This window comes from Vidua macroura, chromosome 9 (assembly GCF_024509145.1).
Source record: "Vidua macroura isolate BioBank_ID:100142 chromosome 9, ASM2450914v1, whole genome shotgun sequence".
Classification (NCBI taxonomy): domain Eukaryota; kingdom Metazoa; phylum Chordata; class Aves; order Passeriformes; family Viduidae; genus Vidua; species Vidua macroura.
Window position 1 is genome coordinate 28,955,893 of NC_071579.1, and position 17,964 is coordinate 28,973,856.

The window sequence follows — 17,964 nt, forward strand, 5'->3', positions numbered from 1 at the left end:
TGTTGCCCTAGATTTCACTGACTACACAAAAGAGATGAAAGCTGAACACAGAGGCAAACAGAAGGTTTCCTGGATGCAGCAAAGATCTAAAATATTTTCATGAATTGCCTTTGATTCTACAGTCTCAACAAGGCCTGTAAACTGAGAGAGCGAACAGGAATAACCATCAAACCGGTGCACTTCAGTACAGCAAAGAAAATCAATTAAAAATAGAAGCAAAATGTTGCTCTCCCTTGTACACTGCTCTCCCGAAACACCTGGCACACTTAAAGCAATGTACATTACATTCAAGGCTAATATACCCTGATCTGAATAAAGCCCTTGCTGTAATGAGAAACAGTTGTTTTGCCAGGCGAGTTTAAAGCCAAAAGGTGAAGAATTCCAAATCCAATTAAAACGAGAGGGAATTCAGGAATGCACAGTTTAATTACTCCACTTGGAAGGTAGCCAGGACCACTGGGTTAAGCACCCATGGCCTTCTGAAAGGGCCAGGGGAACTCAAAGGAATTCCAGTGGTCAGGCCCCCAGCTCCTTTCTCCTTTGAGCAGGGCACCCCTGGCACTGCCCTGTAGCTGAGCCCCAGGGAAGAACCAGCTCCTGAATCCCAGCCTTTCCAGCAGCTCCTGCCTCCCAAAGCCCAGCTGCAGGCAGGCCTGGCCTTGCCCAGCTTGTGAAACCAGGCAGGCTCTCAGCACGGGGTGAGGCTGCAGATGATGCCCAGTCAAAGCCATTTGGATAAATACATGCTCAATGAAGTTATTGCCTGTGCACCACTTTAACATTTTGGTTTGGGCTTTTTTTCAGATCAGCAGACTAAATGGCAGGCAGTTAATAATATTAATTTTGGAAGAAGTGTGATGTTTGTGTTACCCACTCAAGTTAATTAACGAAAATAATGACAGAGTTACAAAATCAGGGATGATTAAGAACTTGAAGACCATCCGACCCACTCCTCTGCCAAGGAGGATTTGTTCTTAGCAGCACATTAATTCTGTTCTTCAGCAAACCTTTCCAAATCACAGGAGCAGCAAGAGTCCCATCAGAGGTGTTCACACTTCCAGGCTGATTCAGAGGAAGAAGTAAAACCTGGGAAGAGAAATCCCACCAACCCCCTATCATTATTCTCAGTTAACTGCTCAGAGATTATCTTGAGCAATTACTCTCATCCCTTACTGCACACATATTCCAAATACCTGTAATCCTCACTCTGCCTGTGCTAAACCAATCCATCCCCTTCAGGTAAGATCTAATGGTAAAATCACATTCCACTGGGTTTATATCCCACACTATTACAGTCTCCATTATTAAATACTGCTTAATAGTTTGTACTTACAAAGTCAGGGAGGTGTGATTTTATTGCTTGCAAATCATCCTTACGTGAGCCTTACGCTGTGCTTACATTTCACTCTGCTCTTCCAGATAAGCTTTTTGCTTTCTGCATATTTAAGTAGTAACTCTAATTATCCCCACTTGATTGCCCTGCTCTTGCAAAGCCTTTCCACAGGATCATCTGCAGTGAGTTCTTCATCCTACTTCGATTTTAAGAAGCCTAAGATACATTATATTCTTTAATTTTAAAAAGAGCACAGAGATGTTTCTTTTAAAAAATAAGACGCATAATGGGTTTCTTCCTCAGATAATTTTTATCAAAAATACTGCAAGAAGGGCAGAATAATTATTTTTATTACATGACAGAACAGTGCCTAGCAATAAAATCAATTAAAAATTAGAAAACCAAAAACCAACCAACAAGAAACTACTGACACGGTATCAACACTGGCAAAGAAAAGTTCACTGAATTTTCTAAAAATATTGCTTCTTTTGCAAACAATGCTTAGAAGAGTTTTCTAGATTTATTTCAAATAACAGTCACAGAAAACACTTTATACTTGAACTCATAGGTACACAGAAGCTACAGGCACCTACACAGGAGCTGAAATTAATGGTACTTAATCCATTAGGCTCAGGTAGTCCAACTAAGGAAATGTACATTACAGTAGCCCAAAACATGTCAATAAAATTTGAGTTAAACCTAATACTTTTGACAAGGAATTTATGAGTCTTTCTGACCATTTTTAAAGAGATTTGGCTACTGATGATGTTTGATTTAATTACAGGGCTGTCTGGTAAGCACGATGTGTTAAAGCTGTGTGATATTTCCCTTCATGAGTTCTGGCTTTAGCTCCTTACCAAAGTGAAGTGCCAGGGCTGAAGTCTTGGACGACACATGCAGGAGCAATGACACACAGAGCTCAAGCTCCAAGACCTTGTCCTGCTGCCCCAAGGCATGAGATCATCCCTCCTCCTCCTCCTCCTCCTCCTCACCAAGCAATGACCACAGACTGTGACTGCCTTTAATTCACAGCCCTGACTTTGATCCTCCAGCAGGGACTGTCTGTACCTAAAGCTGTCACATGAAAAGAGAAGTTACTCTGTGACTGCACCCACAACTTTTCATTCCACCTGGACAATGATAAATTCAGCATCTCTTTACTGATGCGCTTGGCTCTGGAACAGCAATTTACTTTTTTTTTTTTTTTTTTTTTTTTTTTTTTTTTTTTTTTTTTTTTGTGTGAGTAATTCCATGCAGGAAAAAGCAGCAGCACAGGTGTACAACAACCACACTGCAGCACCTTCCAGAATTCAGCTCCAAAGCTGCATTCCTTCAGCACCTACTCTGGCAAAAGTTACATCAGCAATGTGGGATTTGGGTCTGGCAGCAGGGACTCTCTTTCAAACATGACCTGAGAAAAACAGGATAGGAAAGGAAAGCACAATGTTCAATTCTAGCTGTGACTTTCAGGTCTCTGTGTCAAAGGGGTGTCAGAATGTGCTTGGAAAGACAAAACATAGTCCTGAGCTGTGAATGCTCAGATCATTCACTACTTCTTTAAATAATAAATTACTGAGCACTACTTTAGTAAATAAAACCAACCAACCACACAGAGACTTCATGGTGTATCTTTAAACCAAAGATTTCCTTTGGGAAATAGTCTTAATTCCATACAGAGAGACATCCATAGAGGGGCCCCCACTGTGACATAACCAGGTGTGCATGACCACCTCACACCCTAAAACAGGAGGAAAGCCCAGGGACACTGCAAAAAGAATCACTTCCAGGAAAAGGAACCCCCAAACCACTGCCAGGCTAACATGTTAGGAGGAAAAAAAAAAAAGTGTTTGATTATTCAGATGGGGAACTCTTAAGCAGCCAAATGAGTACAAGGATCTGCATGAGTTATATGAAAACACACATCAGAAAACAATGGGAAATATGACATTCAAGAAGAAAAAAAAAAAAAAAAGTCTTTCTCTCATCTCCTCTGGTCCTCCCCATGAATTACAACACACTGGAGATGTGACACCACCTGTGGGACACAACGAAGTACCAGGCTCAGCCCTGAGCCAGCTGGTTTCAGGTGCAACACTGAGGAGAGCAGCATTCCCCATACGGAGGCCCAGCTCAAGGTCTTGTGCTGTCCAAGAAGGTGACAGAGAGCCTGAAGATAAATTTACACTGATAACTGATATTGAACACCTCAAGGCAAATACTTCATATTGTAATAGCCATTAAAATATTGGTTTTTTTCACCAAACAGGCATTCCCATCAGCACTGAAGTCGGGAAGGACAACCAGATTATCAGCAATCACAGGTGAGGAAGCTCAGCCTTCAGCAGCTCAGCAACCTTCCAGCATTCTGTTCAATATTCAGAATATTATTGGAAGAATAATTCTGCCTGAAACTCAGTAAGTAAGTCCCAGATTTTTTGATATGAAGTAATTTGATTCTATTTTTAGCCATTAAAGAACATTTGGATTAACAGATTGAAAAAAGTTCATTCACAGCTTTAAATATACATATATATGACTGTTACAAACTCTTTCCCCTGCTGCCCATAAAACTAACAAAATCAAGGCAAAAATTACATTTACATATTCCTGAAAATATTTTAAAATCATCATTAACACGTGGGATTTCATATTATCTTACTTATGAGCCCAAAGTTGTATCCTGAATGCCATTTCTATAGAAATTGAGTGCCATGCATTATTACCAAGTTGCAGTTTTACTGTCTATGTAAAAATACCCTGGCAGCATTCAGGCAAATTAAATTTAAAATTAAACTTCAAGCCTTTGCATGCCACCATAATATTTCAGGCAACAATTTCAAGAAAGGGAAAGCAGAAAACAGACTGTGCATATACTATAGTTCAAAATAGATTTCTCATGTCAAATGGCACAGTTTTTCCTTCTTTTTCCATTAAAGAGTTATTTCAAATCTTCTGCTGAATATATTTACATGCCTAATGAAACCTCCTCAGTGATTCTTCTTGAATCACTCTATATGCTTTAACACTGCATACACTGATAGTGTACACATACATACAAATGCACACATAAATGCATGCACTCATGCACACAATATTCATGCAAAAAGAATTAATGGAATTTTTTGACTGGATGCTACCCCCTGTAAATATGTTAAATGTGAACAGTGCTCATGGCTGGGTTCATTAACTAAAAATGCTGCTGCTGTCTGCACAATTCATGTTGCTCATGTGAGAAGGGATGACATGTAAAATGCTAATTTACAGACTCAGTTCTTTTCAATTTACCATCAGGGCTCTCTCTCCATGAGGAAAATCAGGGGTCACTCACTACAATTCTCAGGGAATAACTTGGGCTAAGACCTCACTCAGCACCTGGAGATATAACTCTGCAGGGAGTCTTCTCCAAGAAAAAGTGGAGAGAAAAGAAAAAAAGAATGCTCTGAATGAGCTCCAAATACATTTTCTGGCATGTTCTCATGGAAAAATAATATCCCAAAAGCCACAGTCCACTGACTGGCAATCATCCCATCTTCCAAGGGAAGAGTCATTATATTTTAGATTAGCAGTTGATGTTGCAGATAACTCTTCTCACAACTTCAGCTGTTCATCACCTATTTCTCCTCCAGTCTTCTTCCTAAATTCCCTGTGTCTTGAGCACCTGCAGTCAGCTCACATCCCATCTGAAAGTCACTCTGAACACACAGAACCAAGCACAGAACTTCACTTTATCGATTTAGTGTGAACCCCCTGTCCCCATTATAGGTCGATGCAGCGTTTATGAACAGGTACAATTAAGAGGTGACCTTCAAAACCCCGTTATTTCCCCCCAAAAAACAGAACAGCCGTAGTGCCAAGACATTCCAAGATTTCACTCCACCACAGCTGTACCACTGCCTCTTCTACAAATGCCTTTGACACCCAACGACTTCAGAGACCATAAATGCTAACTTGCTGCTTAACAATTAATAAATACTTAAGTAATTGATGCATTTACAATTTCTGAGCAGGCTCATCAGTGGTTTTGTTTCCCTTTCCTGGTTGCACCTCTGTGTTGTATTTAACTTTCCACAGGGTCTCACCACCTCCCTGCCCCCTTGGTGTACAATTTATTTTGGTTTCAAAGACCTCTTCTCTACAGGACAAGTTTTCAGCAGGACTTGAACGCCTTTAAATTCTTTCCTGTAACCTCTGTGTTAAGTTTATCAGGGCAGTCGTTAAGGCTGAGCACTTTGAGGCTGATGGGTTTATCTAGGCTAGCCCAACTCCAGCTAATTGCATTCAATTTGACATTCTCCAAGCACTGACAGTCCTCATTCAAGCCGAGTGTGAAAGTTTTTAAATTAGCTTTCACAGTTTGATTCACAGACAGCAAATGCAAAATGGCACAGGATTAATTTTTTTTCCCCCCCGAACAACACAATGTAACAAAATAGCCCAAAGGCTATTTTACTTCATTTGCTTTAACTATTAGGGAAGATTCACAGCACAATGTTCCAACAGAGACAAAAGCTCCAGAGGACTTTCAAAGCTCAGTATTGCCCCCATTAATTAAAGTGCCATACGTTTGTACAGCCTTTCCACTTTGTCGCTGGATGTTAAAATGAAGTCCAGGCCAGTTCAGACAAGCCACGGCCATTACTGCTTAAAACGTGAACATACCAATACATTCTTTTCAATTTTATTACAGATCACATTTTTAATACCTAATAAAGTATGGCACTGGACTTAAAATGGGCTATAGGGAAACCTGTATTTTCTTGGGGAAGTAAAATCCTGACTTCCCATGTAATCTGACAGTGTGCCTTTTGATCAGTCTGCCTTCACAAGTTAAAAAGAAAACCAGAATATTTAACTACCTATTGCAACAGTGATTTGGTCACTCCCAGCCAATAGTGGCAGAGCAGGATGGAAATTCAGCTTTCTTGGCACTCTTTATTATTGGGTGTGTTTGAGCAGCTCCATCAACAAACTGAAAGATTCATTATAGGCAAGCCATCCTAAAATACTCTACACTCAGTATTTAGGAGAAAAATATTTCTCCAGTCTCAGTGGAAAACTAAAATCTTCACTAAGTTTAGTTTATCTCGCCAAAGTACATATCACAATATTTTACATAAGGTCCAAAACTCATAAACAATCTTTAATTCAAATTAGTTCTAATACTCTAATAACTACTAATTCCAATATAATCCTATAACTGTACCAACTGCAACTCACATTTCAGATGGGGAACTATCTTAAGGTATGAAAATTATTTCTAGTGAAATTTAAAAGCAAACATTTGCATGCACAGATAAGATTCCAGCTTCATCCTCCACATTCGAGGTATTTACAGCCAAGGATACACAGGTCACATGTGACAAACTGTAAAGTCAAAGGCCCATCTGTAAATGTCAAAGTGTTAGTCACTGTGGTGGATGGAATTTAGGTACCTCTTGCCAGGATTCAGAGTAGTAATCTCAAATATCAACCCAGTTTTATGAGTATTTTCTATTAAGAAGTTACATATTTGCACTGCAGTGACTGTATACATAGTAAATATATACAATGTATTTATGATATTTATGATGAATAATATAGTAAATATTTTGTAAATAAGAAGCCTTTTTTTTTTTCACAAGCAAAGGATGTGAGGAAATGTAAAAATTTCACAAAACAATCCACTCTGTCTGTTTAGGGAAATTTACAGCCAGACCTAGGAAAGAGGAATTCCACTGTGTCAGAGCCCAAACCAGGCAGGAGCAGGCTGTGAAAAGTGAGCCCTGACAGTGCTGGGCAGGCTTGGACAGTGGCCTTGGAAGCAGAGCTGTCACAGTTGGCACACGAGCACCACTCCTGCTGCCTGGATTAAAGTGCACTTGGGTACAGCTACAAAGGCCAGAAATGCAGCTCTCCATGGTAATACAGAGCAATTTGGATATGCCTTTATAGTCATTTCATGAAATCTTTCCTGATGTAATGAAATGAAAGATTAAATTCACTGAATTAAACAAATCAGAAAAATCTAAGTTAACACTGACAAAATACAGAACAGAAAAATATATTATTTTTAAAAATACAACTACTTTTCTTATGCCTTAAGACCATTAGATCTTGTGTGTAACTAAAGACAATATAAATCCTTACACAATAATGAATTACACCCTTTAAAATAAAACACAGCCCACCCTAAATGGAACTTCTTCGGCGGCAAGTACAACTCAAATGTTCTCTGAATTAACCTCCAAAACTTACAAAGCTTCATCAACTCAGAGGGAAAATAACCACAGGTTATTGGAGAGCTAAGCTTGTCAGAAACTGCAAAAGAGAGACAATCTAATTGTCACTGGAAGCAATGAACACACTCCTCAGGTCACTTCATGCCAGGTGCTAACAGACCTCAGAACACATTCATGTGACACTCCAATGTTTGCCAATATCGGTGCTTAAGGAACTTTGAATTCTATCCAACTGTAAAAATGCCACAGTACAACTGATCAGTGCTGATCATGAAAGTCTCACAGAGTATTCTCATTTCTAAAACAAAGTAAGATTGGGAAAAAATCCAGATTTGGTAGAAGCGAATTTTCAGTGGATTCCTGGTGATGCCAGAGCAGGGACAGAGCATTCACAAGCATCTGCTAAATAAAGTATCTCCCTCCAGCACAGACACTGACATTAGTTGGAGGTAAAGACATTAAATTTCAGCATAATCTTGGCTATTCTTTGAAGATTTCAGTGGATAAAAACAATTCCTGATAATAAAGACTAAGGGCCAAAGCAACTTGTATGAAAGCCATTACAAAGTGCACTAAAGGCACCAAGCACAATATACTGTACATTTCCAGATACACCTCATCTGTTTTGACAGTTTTATACTTATTATACTTATTTTCTATTTGGATCCTTAAGCTCTTCAGACATTTTGTTTTTTTCTTTCCTCTGGGCACTGTAAAACAGGGACCTGATAGGGACCAGCAGAGACCTTGTTTTGACAAGTCTTTCTGCAGAAAAAAAATGGACACATGCAGTCAGATCTATCTTCAGACAGCCAAAAACGGCTTCTGGAATTTTTACTTTCTATTAAGTGAACTTAAATTGCAATCCACAGACAAAATACCGCCTTTGAGTTCCACAACCACTGTCCCAAATAATTATAATTTCCCTCAAATAATAAGGGAAAAATCTAGAACTGTCAAGTGTGTTTAACAGAGATGAGGGAGCACTGCTGAAGATGAGGAAGGTCAGATATGAGGAGATGCTACAGACCAGCTGTTCTCCGAGTGCCTGAAATTAACAGCTGGCTGACAATTGTTGGGGTTTCCCACGTAACTTGCCAACCTAAAACATTCCCATGTAAAAGCTTATAGTGCTAATGACAAACAAAACATCTCCTTTTAAAGGCATTTTGTTTGTTTCAAAATAACATGACACTGACACTTAGGATTTTTTTTTTCCCCTGCTGAACTCCTGTTCTGAAAAAAGTACAGCCCACATCCTTTCTGAGGCTGTTTTTTCTCCATTTCCAACTGGAAAGCTCAGTTTTGGCCTCACTGGGACACAGCTCCTGGAAATAACGGAGTTTACTGTGAGGGACAGGCAGTATTTTATCTTCTTGTATTTGGCAGGAGTAGATTTCACTTCAGGCTATCGAGGGCTGTTTTTAGCCTGAAATTACCTTAAAATGCTTAACTAAATCAGTTTATTACCAAACAATATGCTTTACATTTTACTGTCCTAGTGCAAAATAAAGTCATTGCTCAAGTGGCAAATCCTCAAAATGAACGAACATGCTGAGTTTCAGAAATGTTTGGTTTTCTTTCAAGGCAGTATCAAGCTACTTCTGTTTTCTCACTGAGTTCAGTGCATTTTATTTTGATGGCTCTGAAAGAATCACCAGGTAGAAACCCTTCAGCTCTGAGTTACTCCTACTTCCAAGACAACCAGCATGAAACAGTAGCACACATCCAAGAAGTGGAATTCCCATGAGATGTTAAACTTGCATGAGTAGCTGTTAAAGCCAGCTGCAGCAGCCAGAATATGAATTTTCCCATTGCTGAAATTTTAGAAAGCAAAACATAAAAGTGAAGGCAGCTTTATCATTACCTGCCTGTTCTCGTTTCAGAAAGCCGGTTCCCCTTGCCTTCTTTAAGTATCTACTAACAATTTTTTTCATTGCAGTTCATCTTGAAAATTAATCATCATAAATTTAAAACCGTTTTCTTGCACATCTGTCAGGTTGGTAGTGCTGTTTCATTTATTACAAGACCACATGATGCATCAGAGCTCAGTATTTGAACATGACATATTTTCACTTTGTTGTGATACCACATTCGAAAATTGTTCCTATCAATCTTTCACTGGAGCCAAAACTTAACTGTCTTGTTCACTGAAACATTAAATGCCAAGTCACACAGATGAATAAAAGCATTTGCAAGATGCAAACAGTTGCAAAAGTTTCCTGTTGAAAGGGTCTGTAGAAGAGAATCCACCAAAGTGAACTGAGCCCAGTCAGTATCAAAATAATAATCATTTGTAATCATCTTGCTCATCAGATCTCATTGAAACTTAAATGATTTCATTAACAGGCTGAACTTTTAAGTAGAATTTTGGAAGTATTTACAGCCCTGATTTCCAAACAGCATTACAACTGCTGTGCACCTGCCAGTCTCAGCTCATGCACTGCTCCACACCCGTGATTTTCTGCATCGCTCCCAGCCAGGAGCCAAACCCCAAACAAACAGGCCAGGTACTTACAGTCCCCACAATGCATCATTTTCCCTCTAAACAGTGGCAGCAAACAGGCACCTCCAACACTGTATTACTTTCTTGTCTCGTTCATGACGATGTCACAAACAGGTTCTTTGATTCTGGAAGAGAAGCATTTCCCAGGTTCTGAGGACAGAGGTACCCCGGCCGATCCATCATGCTTTGTGTGCTAATGATAGACTCATGCAGACGAGGCACCAGGAGCACTCAGAGGCAGCAGGCATGAAAAGGAGTGAATCAACTGTCAGGGGTTGTGATCTGAAGGACTGCAAGGCTGTGATTAGAATTTTCAATCAGGACTTCCACAATCCATCACGCTGCAAGGGAAAGGGGGGGACACACACATTTCTTCATCAGCCCTTCCTGCTATGGGCAAAGCGAGTTCTGAGGCATTAAAAAAAGGCAATCTGAAAGTCTTATGCTCATAAGCAGGTGCTCTTCAGGGAGTGGAGAGTAAAGGATTTTCTGGGACTGCACAGCTACTATTTTTTGTCTGCACACTCAAGATTACATGCATCACAGCCTTTGAGATTATGAGAATAAAACACAGCTCTTCCTCCCTCTCTTCTTACAGGTGCACTCACAGCTACCTGAGCAAAAAGTAACCCTGGAAACCTTTGTGTGTTGTCTTTAGGGATGTGAAAAGGAATAAAACCCTCCAGGAATCCTTCATCAGAATTTCACGCTCAGTGAAACTTTAGAAAACAAAAAAAGCAGAGCTCTTTACAAGGAAAGGATTCTCATAACGTGAACAAAATTACCTGCAGCACTTGCCAGGAGGCATTCAGTCACATCCTCCAAATGTAAAAAGGACCAGCAAGTTTACAGAGTGCACAGGATCACAGCCACCAACCACGTGGGCTAACCTTGTTTTCATTGTGGTATTTGTTTGCCTTGGTACTTCTGCCTATGACTCAGTGAAAAATTCAATTCCACAACCCAACAGGACCTGGAGCTGGGCTGGCCCTGCAGCCTCCCTTCTGAGACCTTGGGAAAGTCACAAAAGTCCTGCAAGTAGCTTGCTGCTTCTTTCTTCTCCTTCCTCACCCATGAAATGCCACAACTCTGTCTCTCCAGACAAGAATTTTGCAAGAACTCACTCCCAAAGGGCATTTGCTGCCTCAGAGAGCCCATCCCCAAAAAATGACAGCCCAGAAATTGGGAACTGGGTGTTGTTGGCTCAACGGAAGTGTCCCAAAGTCTGATGTCACTACAGTTTTTGACTCAAAATCTAGATCCAAGTGACAAGCTAGGCGGACTCGACATTTATTGAAATATATGAATGAAGCATTATTTTAAAAGGCAATTTTCATGTTAAACGATGAATAATGAACAGTAAAGGCAGATCTTATTTACATAATTAATGTTTCAGTTATTGATATTCCTTCAGAGGGTCACTAGACATTTTTCTCCAAGTTAATTAATTAATAAAGCAACTCCTTTTATGTGGGTAATTGTAATCACTTCAATACTCAAAGGCATGTAAAATATCTGGCTTTTTTTCTTTAATGTTGCAACCTGAGTGACACAACGATCATTTGCATAAATGTAAACACTGAATGGGCCTATTTAACTGCTGACTAGAAATAAAACCTTTGAAACTAACAGGAAAGAAATACATTAATTATGGACAAACATGGGAATCTGGGCAAGACCACCTTTTGTCCTTGCATCACATCATATTTTCCCTACCACAAATCTCAGCTTCAAGACATTGAACTGCTCAAGGTACAAATCTGTCCTCACTTTGAGCTGAAGATTGCTCTGAGGAGACAGAATAATGTGGGAAAGAAGAGACTTTATGGAGAAACAAAGAGAAACTAGAAAGCTGTTAGAGAGCAGAAAGCTTTAAACGTTCAACATTTCACAGGCAACAGAACTTTTTCATCTTCCATTAAGAAATGTATTACCAAATCCTGCAAACAGAAGCCTGATGCTGCAAAAAATCTGTTACAGAAAGTCTGAGTGCCCATGTAAGTCCCCCTCAAGTCAAGTGAGAGGGTTACTTTGCTCAGTAGCCGAAGTTTATTTGATCTTGCATCAAATCAGTCTTCAGGAAAAACAATCTGGAAAGGATCACTGGGTGCACTGCTTCAGGGAGGTGGGACAGCTGAGAGGTTGTAATTTTATCCCACATAATATTCTTAAACCACTAATAACTTGTACTCAACCCATTTCTATCTGTATCACCACACTCTGCTGCCAAAACAAGCATCTTCAGGCAGGTCCAAGTGCCCTCCCAAACCTGGGCCACACAGACTCCTCCAAAGCCAATTATTTGTTGTTAAAATTTCACCTTGAATATGTCATTTGTGGTGTGATTAATGAATGAGAGAGAAAGGGGTAGAAGATTTTATTTGACCAGTGACACCACTGACTAGCTCATAACCAGAGTCACATCATTCTGCTATTTCCTCATCAGACAACTGCACGTATCTCCACTATCAAGCATTCTAAAACATAATTTGGGATTTTTTTCCTGTTTGATACAGTGCCTATGATCATGGGGGAAAATGAAGGCAAGGAGGGCTCCAATCCACCTCCACAGTTCTGGGGAATGGGATAGCAACAGAGATAATAAATGTTATTATTTGTATTATCCACTCATCTGTGCCATATCAGCTGCTAAAACCTTGCAAATATTCCTGACACCATCAAGAACCATTTCAACCTGTTTTCAGACTGTAAATCTCTTATCTGATCTCCATCCAAGAGATTATAACAAAATGTGAAATAACCTAAATATTGAAAGCCATTTCACAGAAAATGGAAATGGATACTGTAGGGAAAAACACATTCCAGGCTTGCAAATTCCCTCTTCTCCTTATCCTTCCAGGGGACTATTTGATCTCTCTCTCTCAGTGTTTTTAACCACTGCAGATCTTTGCAGCCAGCAGCTGGTTGTGTTTTCAACTGGTGGCTCCCATTCCAGCCATGCAGGAGTCAGGAATGCAGGCACCAAGCAGGTTATGAATAAACCACTCAGGTTTGCTTTTCTGTGCTTCTCCGTAATTAATCACAGCCACAAGCACAACAGAGATCTGCTCCTTCAGGGCTTCACTTCCAAGGGATCGATGTGCTGCAAACAGAGGCACTACAGGACTTAATAGCAAGTTTTAAGTGCTTCTCACAAGACAAGAGTCTCCTCCACAGCCTTCTTGCAGGTATCCAGGAGCTAAAGAGCTGCTCCTGGTGTAAATTTGTGCCTTTTGGCCAAAATCACCCATCCTAAACACAAAGAAGTGACAACAAACACATCCAAGACAAGATTTAAACGAAATTTCAGATTAACAAAGCTCCATTAAATCAACTTAGCAATTCCATCTCCACAGATAACAATTTGGCTTGCAGTGGTGGGCTAAATAATGCAGTTGAACACATTAAGAACAGATCTGTATTCAGGCTGAATGGAATGTTAGCTCAGGAAAAAAAAAAAAAGACAGGAGGGAAAAGAAATGCTGAAGTAGCTGTTTCCTGCCCACAGCACATTTTCTCTTCTCCTTCATCTTCCAAAACTATCATGATCATACATCTATCAACATATCATACACCTTCCCTGTGAAAGAGACAAAATAGGCTTCAAAATCTGTGTCTTAATGGGCAGCATCAGAAGAAATATCAATTCATCTGGATGCATAAAACATCCAGAAATCAGTGTAATCAAAAAGTGGGGCCTCTCCTTTTCCATCCAGTCTCTGCAATAGCAAGGGCTGCTTTTATATTTGATTATTTTATACTGCAGAAACCTTCATCTCCCCTGAGTGCATTTAGCAGCAAAACCCGAGATTTCTCCTCTGACCAAGAGGCAAGTCCCCCTCTCTCTCCCTTGCAGTCAGAGTTTGAGTTTTTCATGAGACAGTAAAAAGTTTCTCTATTGTCAGCACTAAAAGCTTCTCCTAAAGTAGTTCTTTCTCTAAGTAACCACATTTTTTCATCAAATTTTAGTTTATACATTTTATGAAAGTGTCTGACAACCTCAGGATTTAGTTTAGAAAAAGAAGAGGAAATGTAGGCTAGGAAATGTAGGGGGCTTTCTAGGGAATAGCCCACTAAAGCAGTCTCCTGATAGCTAAGGTATCTGCCTTGCTATAAAAGCAGTGATTGTTGAGCACAGATTTTCAGTGGGCTCTGGAGGTTTAAAATCTTAGAAAGACCTAATTTCTTTCAAAACTACCTGCTGGTTTCCTCTGGATTTTATATCTGTATGAGTTCAGATGGAATACCGAAGGAATGATAAACCATTAGCAAAAAACTTAAGTTGAATTTTCTATCTCCTGTAAACATCATCTAATGTTGTCAGGTTTGCTACAGATTATTTATTGTTTTGGCAATCTAAAAAGAATTATTTTTTCCAGATTAAGAACAGCACTTCAAGAAGGACATAAAATTACATTATTTCTATTGCCTCCAAGTAGGCAATGAAAACTTTAATGTATCTGTTCCTATCTCAGGCATACCTATGAATATTTTTAAAGCACAGATATAATATTCCACCAGTGTTTTTACTCCTATATTTGCTCAAGTTAAATTATACTTTTACTCCAAAAGGGATCAATTTGCACAGGTATTTACACCACCTGCCCTATTCCAATTCTTGGGGTCCACTTTAAACATTCTGCAATGCCAGAATCCTGAATACAGTTAAAATCTTCACAGGTGTGTATAGTAACCAGACAACAAAGAATTCCTAGCACCCTGCCTTTTAATGCTTCATATCCCTTCTTTTGAGAGGAAAACCCTGTGAGTGAAAGGATTCCAGATTCATCCTTTGTGCTTCCTTTTCAGGACATGCTGAGCATCACACACTTCCCAAAGCCTGTGTGCAGTGAGGGTGACAAGACACACTCCAGGTTTGTTTTTTTTTTCCCTTTCACAAGATTTCAGTGTTTATTTGTGACCTCCAGTGTTTAACTGATGACTATTCAGTGCATCACTTACAAAAAACAGCCATTCTCATTTCCTTTACACTCCTCCTCACAGAAATAAATCAGTATCCTGACTGATGGAAACACTTAGCTGCCAGTCACTCTGCTTTGTACCCTCGCTGCTCACACCAGCCTGGGAGAACTTTGTGATGCAGGGAAGTGATTAAATTGTACCACGGAGCCCTGAGAGCAATAACTAAGTGAGTGGTTATAAACAACACAGTTCTTCATAATTCAGTAAAATGCATTATCTGATTCTGTGTGTGGTTCTGAAAGCCAGTCAAAGCAGCAGTGCTTTTTTACTAATGCAATAATGATACTGCTTAATGGTGGAAAGCACAGGAGAGCAATACATGGCCTACAAATAAGAGTAAAATGTGCAAGCTTAACAATGCAAGTTTATCTTCCTTATGAATTACCTAGGCAGTGCTTTTATCATATGAGATCCATTGTTTCCTGATCTGCAAATTACTTCCTGAATCTATTAACCATAATGGGAAAAATGTATTTTTCAGTCTTGCCCTTAGAAGAAAAAGAAAATCACAATAAATCAGTGTAAGCAGGTGAGACTGAACTGGCAACAAGGCCAAGGTATTTCAAGTGTGCAATCCCTGGCTCCCCGAAAGACTAAAGGATTTTTTTTTTAAGGTGGAAGCACAGAGATGAAAGGATTTAAGTGTAAATTATCCAATGATAGTACAATTCTGGAGTACTACCATGAGTGTGAGGGATTATTAAAGATCAGGTAGGATTTTTCCAGCCTTACTTCAGTCACCTCCAGGGAAACAAATTCTGCAACGCTCCATAGGAAATAAGGAACAACCTGAGTAAATTAAAAGACTCATGGACATAATTCCATGAACTACAAGCTTTCTTTGTAACTCAGGTTGTGCACCTCAAAGTGCACAACACTTTTATCACAGCCCTTGCGTTTCATGTGTCTTTGAAGGATGACATTTCCACTCCCTGACTTAGCATCTGCATGTCTTCAGTTCTCTAGTAAGGACCCAAGAAGAGTAATATTGTTTGTATTTATATGTCTTCCTCCCCCTAAATTCCAAAACCACATCCCAAACTCATTTACCTAAAGAAAATGCTTCAGACATGCACAGCCATTAAACACACCATGATTATCACCAGAAAGATAAGAAGCCAAACACCAGTGTAGCTTAAATTCCTCTCTCCCCCTTTAACAAGAGTCAAGAGAACTCTTGGTATCAATGACCCTCATGCTCTGTCTCACAGCAGTCATCAGATAAAGCACATTTTATATTGATTAAACCAACCAGTCCCACAGTACCTCAGTGAGTACATAATCTGCACAAAATCCACTCTTCCAGTTACCTCCTACACCTTTGGTCTCAAGGTCTAAAATTCCACCAAAAATTCTGGGCAGTTTATTTATGATGTAGTTATCAACAATCACATTGCTAAATAATTCCCTTTAAATAAATTACCTATTTACATTTTCTCCACTCAAAGCCAGGGTAGGAAGCATCACCTGTGGACAAGGTTGGTTGACACTTCTCACTCTCTTTAATCACTTGGCAGATTTTTAACTGTTCAAGCTACAATTCAACATGTCAAGTGTATCTGCTTTGGGATGATTTTCGGGATGTGAGGGATGAATGGGTTGAATTGCTTCCAAAATTTAGGATGTAGGGAAATAGTGTGTTTTGACCACATTAAATAATCATTACAGACTTATATATGGAAAGTTTGCTGAGTTTTGAAACTGGGAGTAGGATTTGGTGTTCATATCACAGACCTGGTTTTCTTGCTAACACTAAAAAACAACAATACGTCCCCCCCGCCCCAAAAAAAGCCAACAGACAAAAAAAAGCCACAAACCAAAAATCTCAAGCCCAAAACTACTTAAAATAAAAAATGAGATTTTTACATTTGTCCAGGATGACTCCATTATACAAAAAACCCCCTGTGCTATCACCCTTCCTGCAGCCTCCAGAAGGATCTAAAATGTGCATTCACAATCCTATAAACACTGTCCTGGAAAATGGACTATTTCTTTAATTACTGCTTTGAACTGAAATTACACAGAACAGCCGAAGTGACAGCAAGAGGTTCATCTTTCCATCAAGGCACCCAGCAAGCTGCTGAGTTTGAATGCATAAAACAGAAGAGTCAGAGCAGAGAAAAAAGGGATTGACTCTGACACGAAGTCTTGTATCACAAGAAGCAGAAGAGAAGAATTTGTGAGAGCTGTTTAATAATGGAGGACTTGGGAGGTTCAGTCTGGGAGTGAAGATGTAAAAACAGCTTCATGGGAGGGGGAGATTAAGAGTGGATGGAGACAGTCATTTATGAGAGAGGAGCTGCATCCAGATCAGAGCCATGAGGAAAGGAGAGGGACCAGGAAACTGGGATTAAGAACTCACCCGAGGAGGTGGCACCTCATTTGCCTCTATTAAAGATCACAAAGAGCACAGCAGAAGCTGCTGGCACAGCTACTCAATTAAACAGAACAGTGTAGGTCCACAGGAAAAGAAAACCTGGTCTTGATGATGCACGTGGATCTCAACACAACAGGATTTGATGTTCCTCCCCAGAAAAGGAGTTCTATCTTCCTTACTATATTAAAAGCAAGATCATCCTACCATTACTGCTGTACATCTTGTTGAATATCATACACTGAATTATTCCAAATACTTAATTTCATTAAATGGATTTTCTAAGAAGACATAAATTAGGGCATATGGTTCATAATATTTTCACTTCCTTTCCCTGTAACCCATTTCACTAGTTTTACACTTCATCAATTTAAGCATTATGGTTAATAGGTAACATTTAATTCTGTCAAAGGAGGAAAAAAATCCAAGTGTCTCATTAGGAAGCTCTGATGGCCATTTCAGAAAGTAATGCTACATTTTCTACCTATGTCCAATAGAGATGAAGACACTGAAGTTGGAAGCACGTGCAGAACTTACAGGTTTCTGTGCA

The 17,964-nt window shown here is 39.6% G+C and overlaps 1 protein-coding gene across 2 annotated transcripts in view; it reads right to left on the reverse strand.

Moving 5' to 3' along the window:
* Positions 1–17,964, reverse strand: part of DAB1 (DAB adaptor protein 1) — a 143,660-nt gene that overhangs the window by 114,425 nt on the left and 11,271 nt on the right. The gene's annotated exons all lie outside the window — the stretch shown is intronic.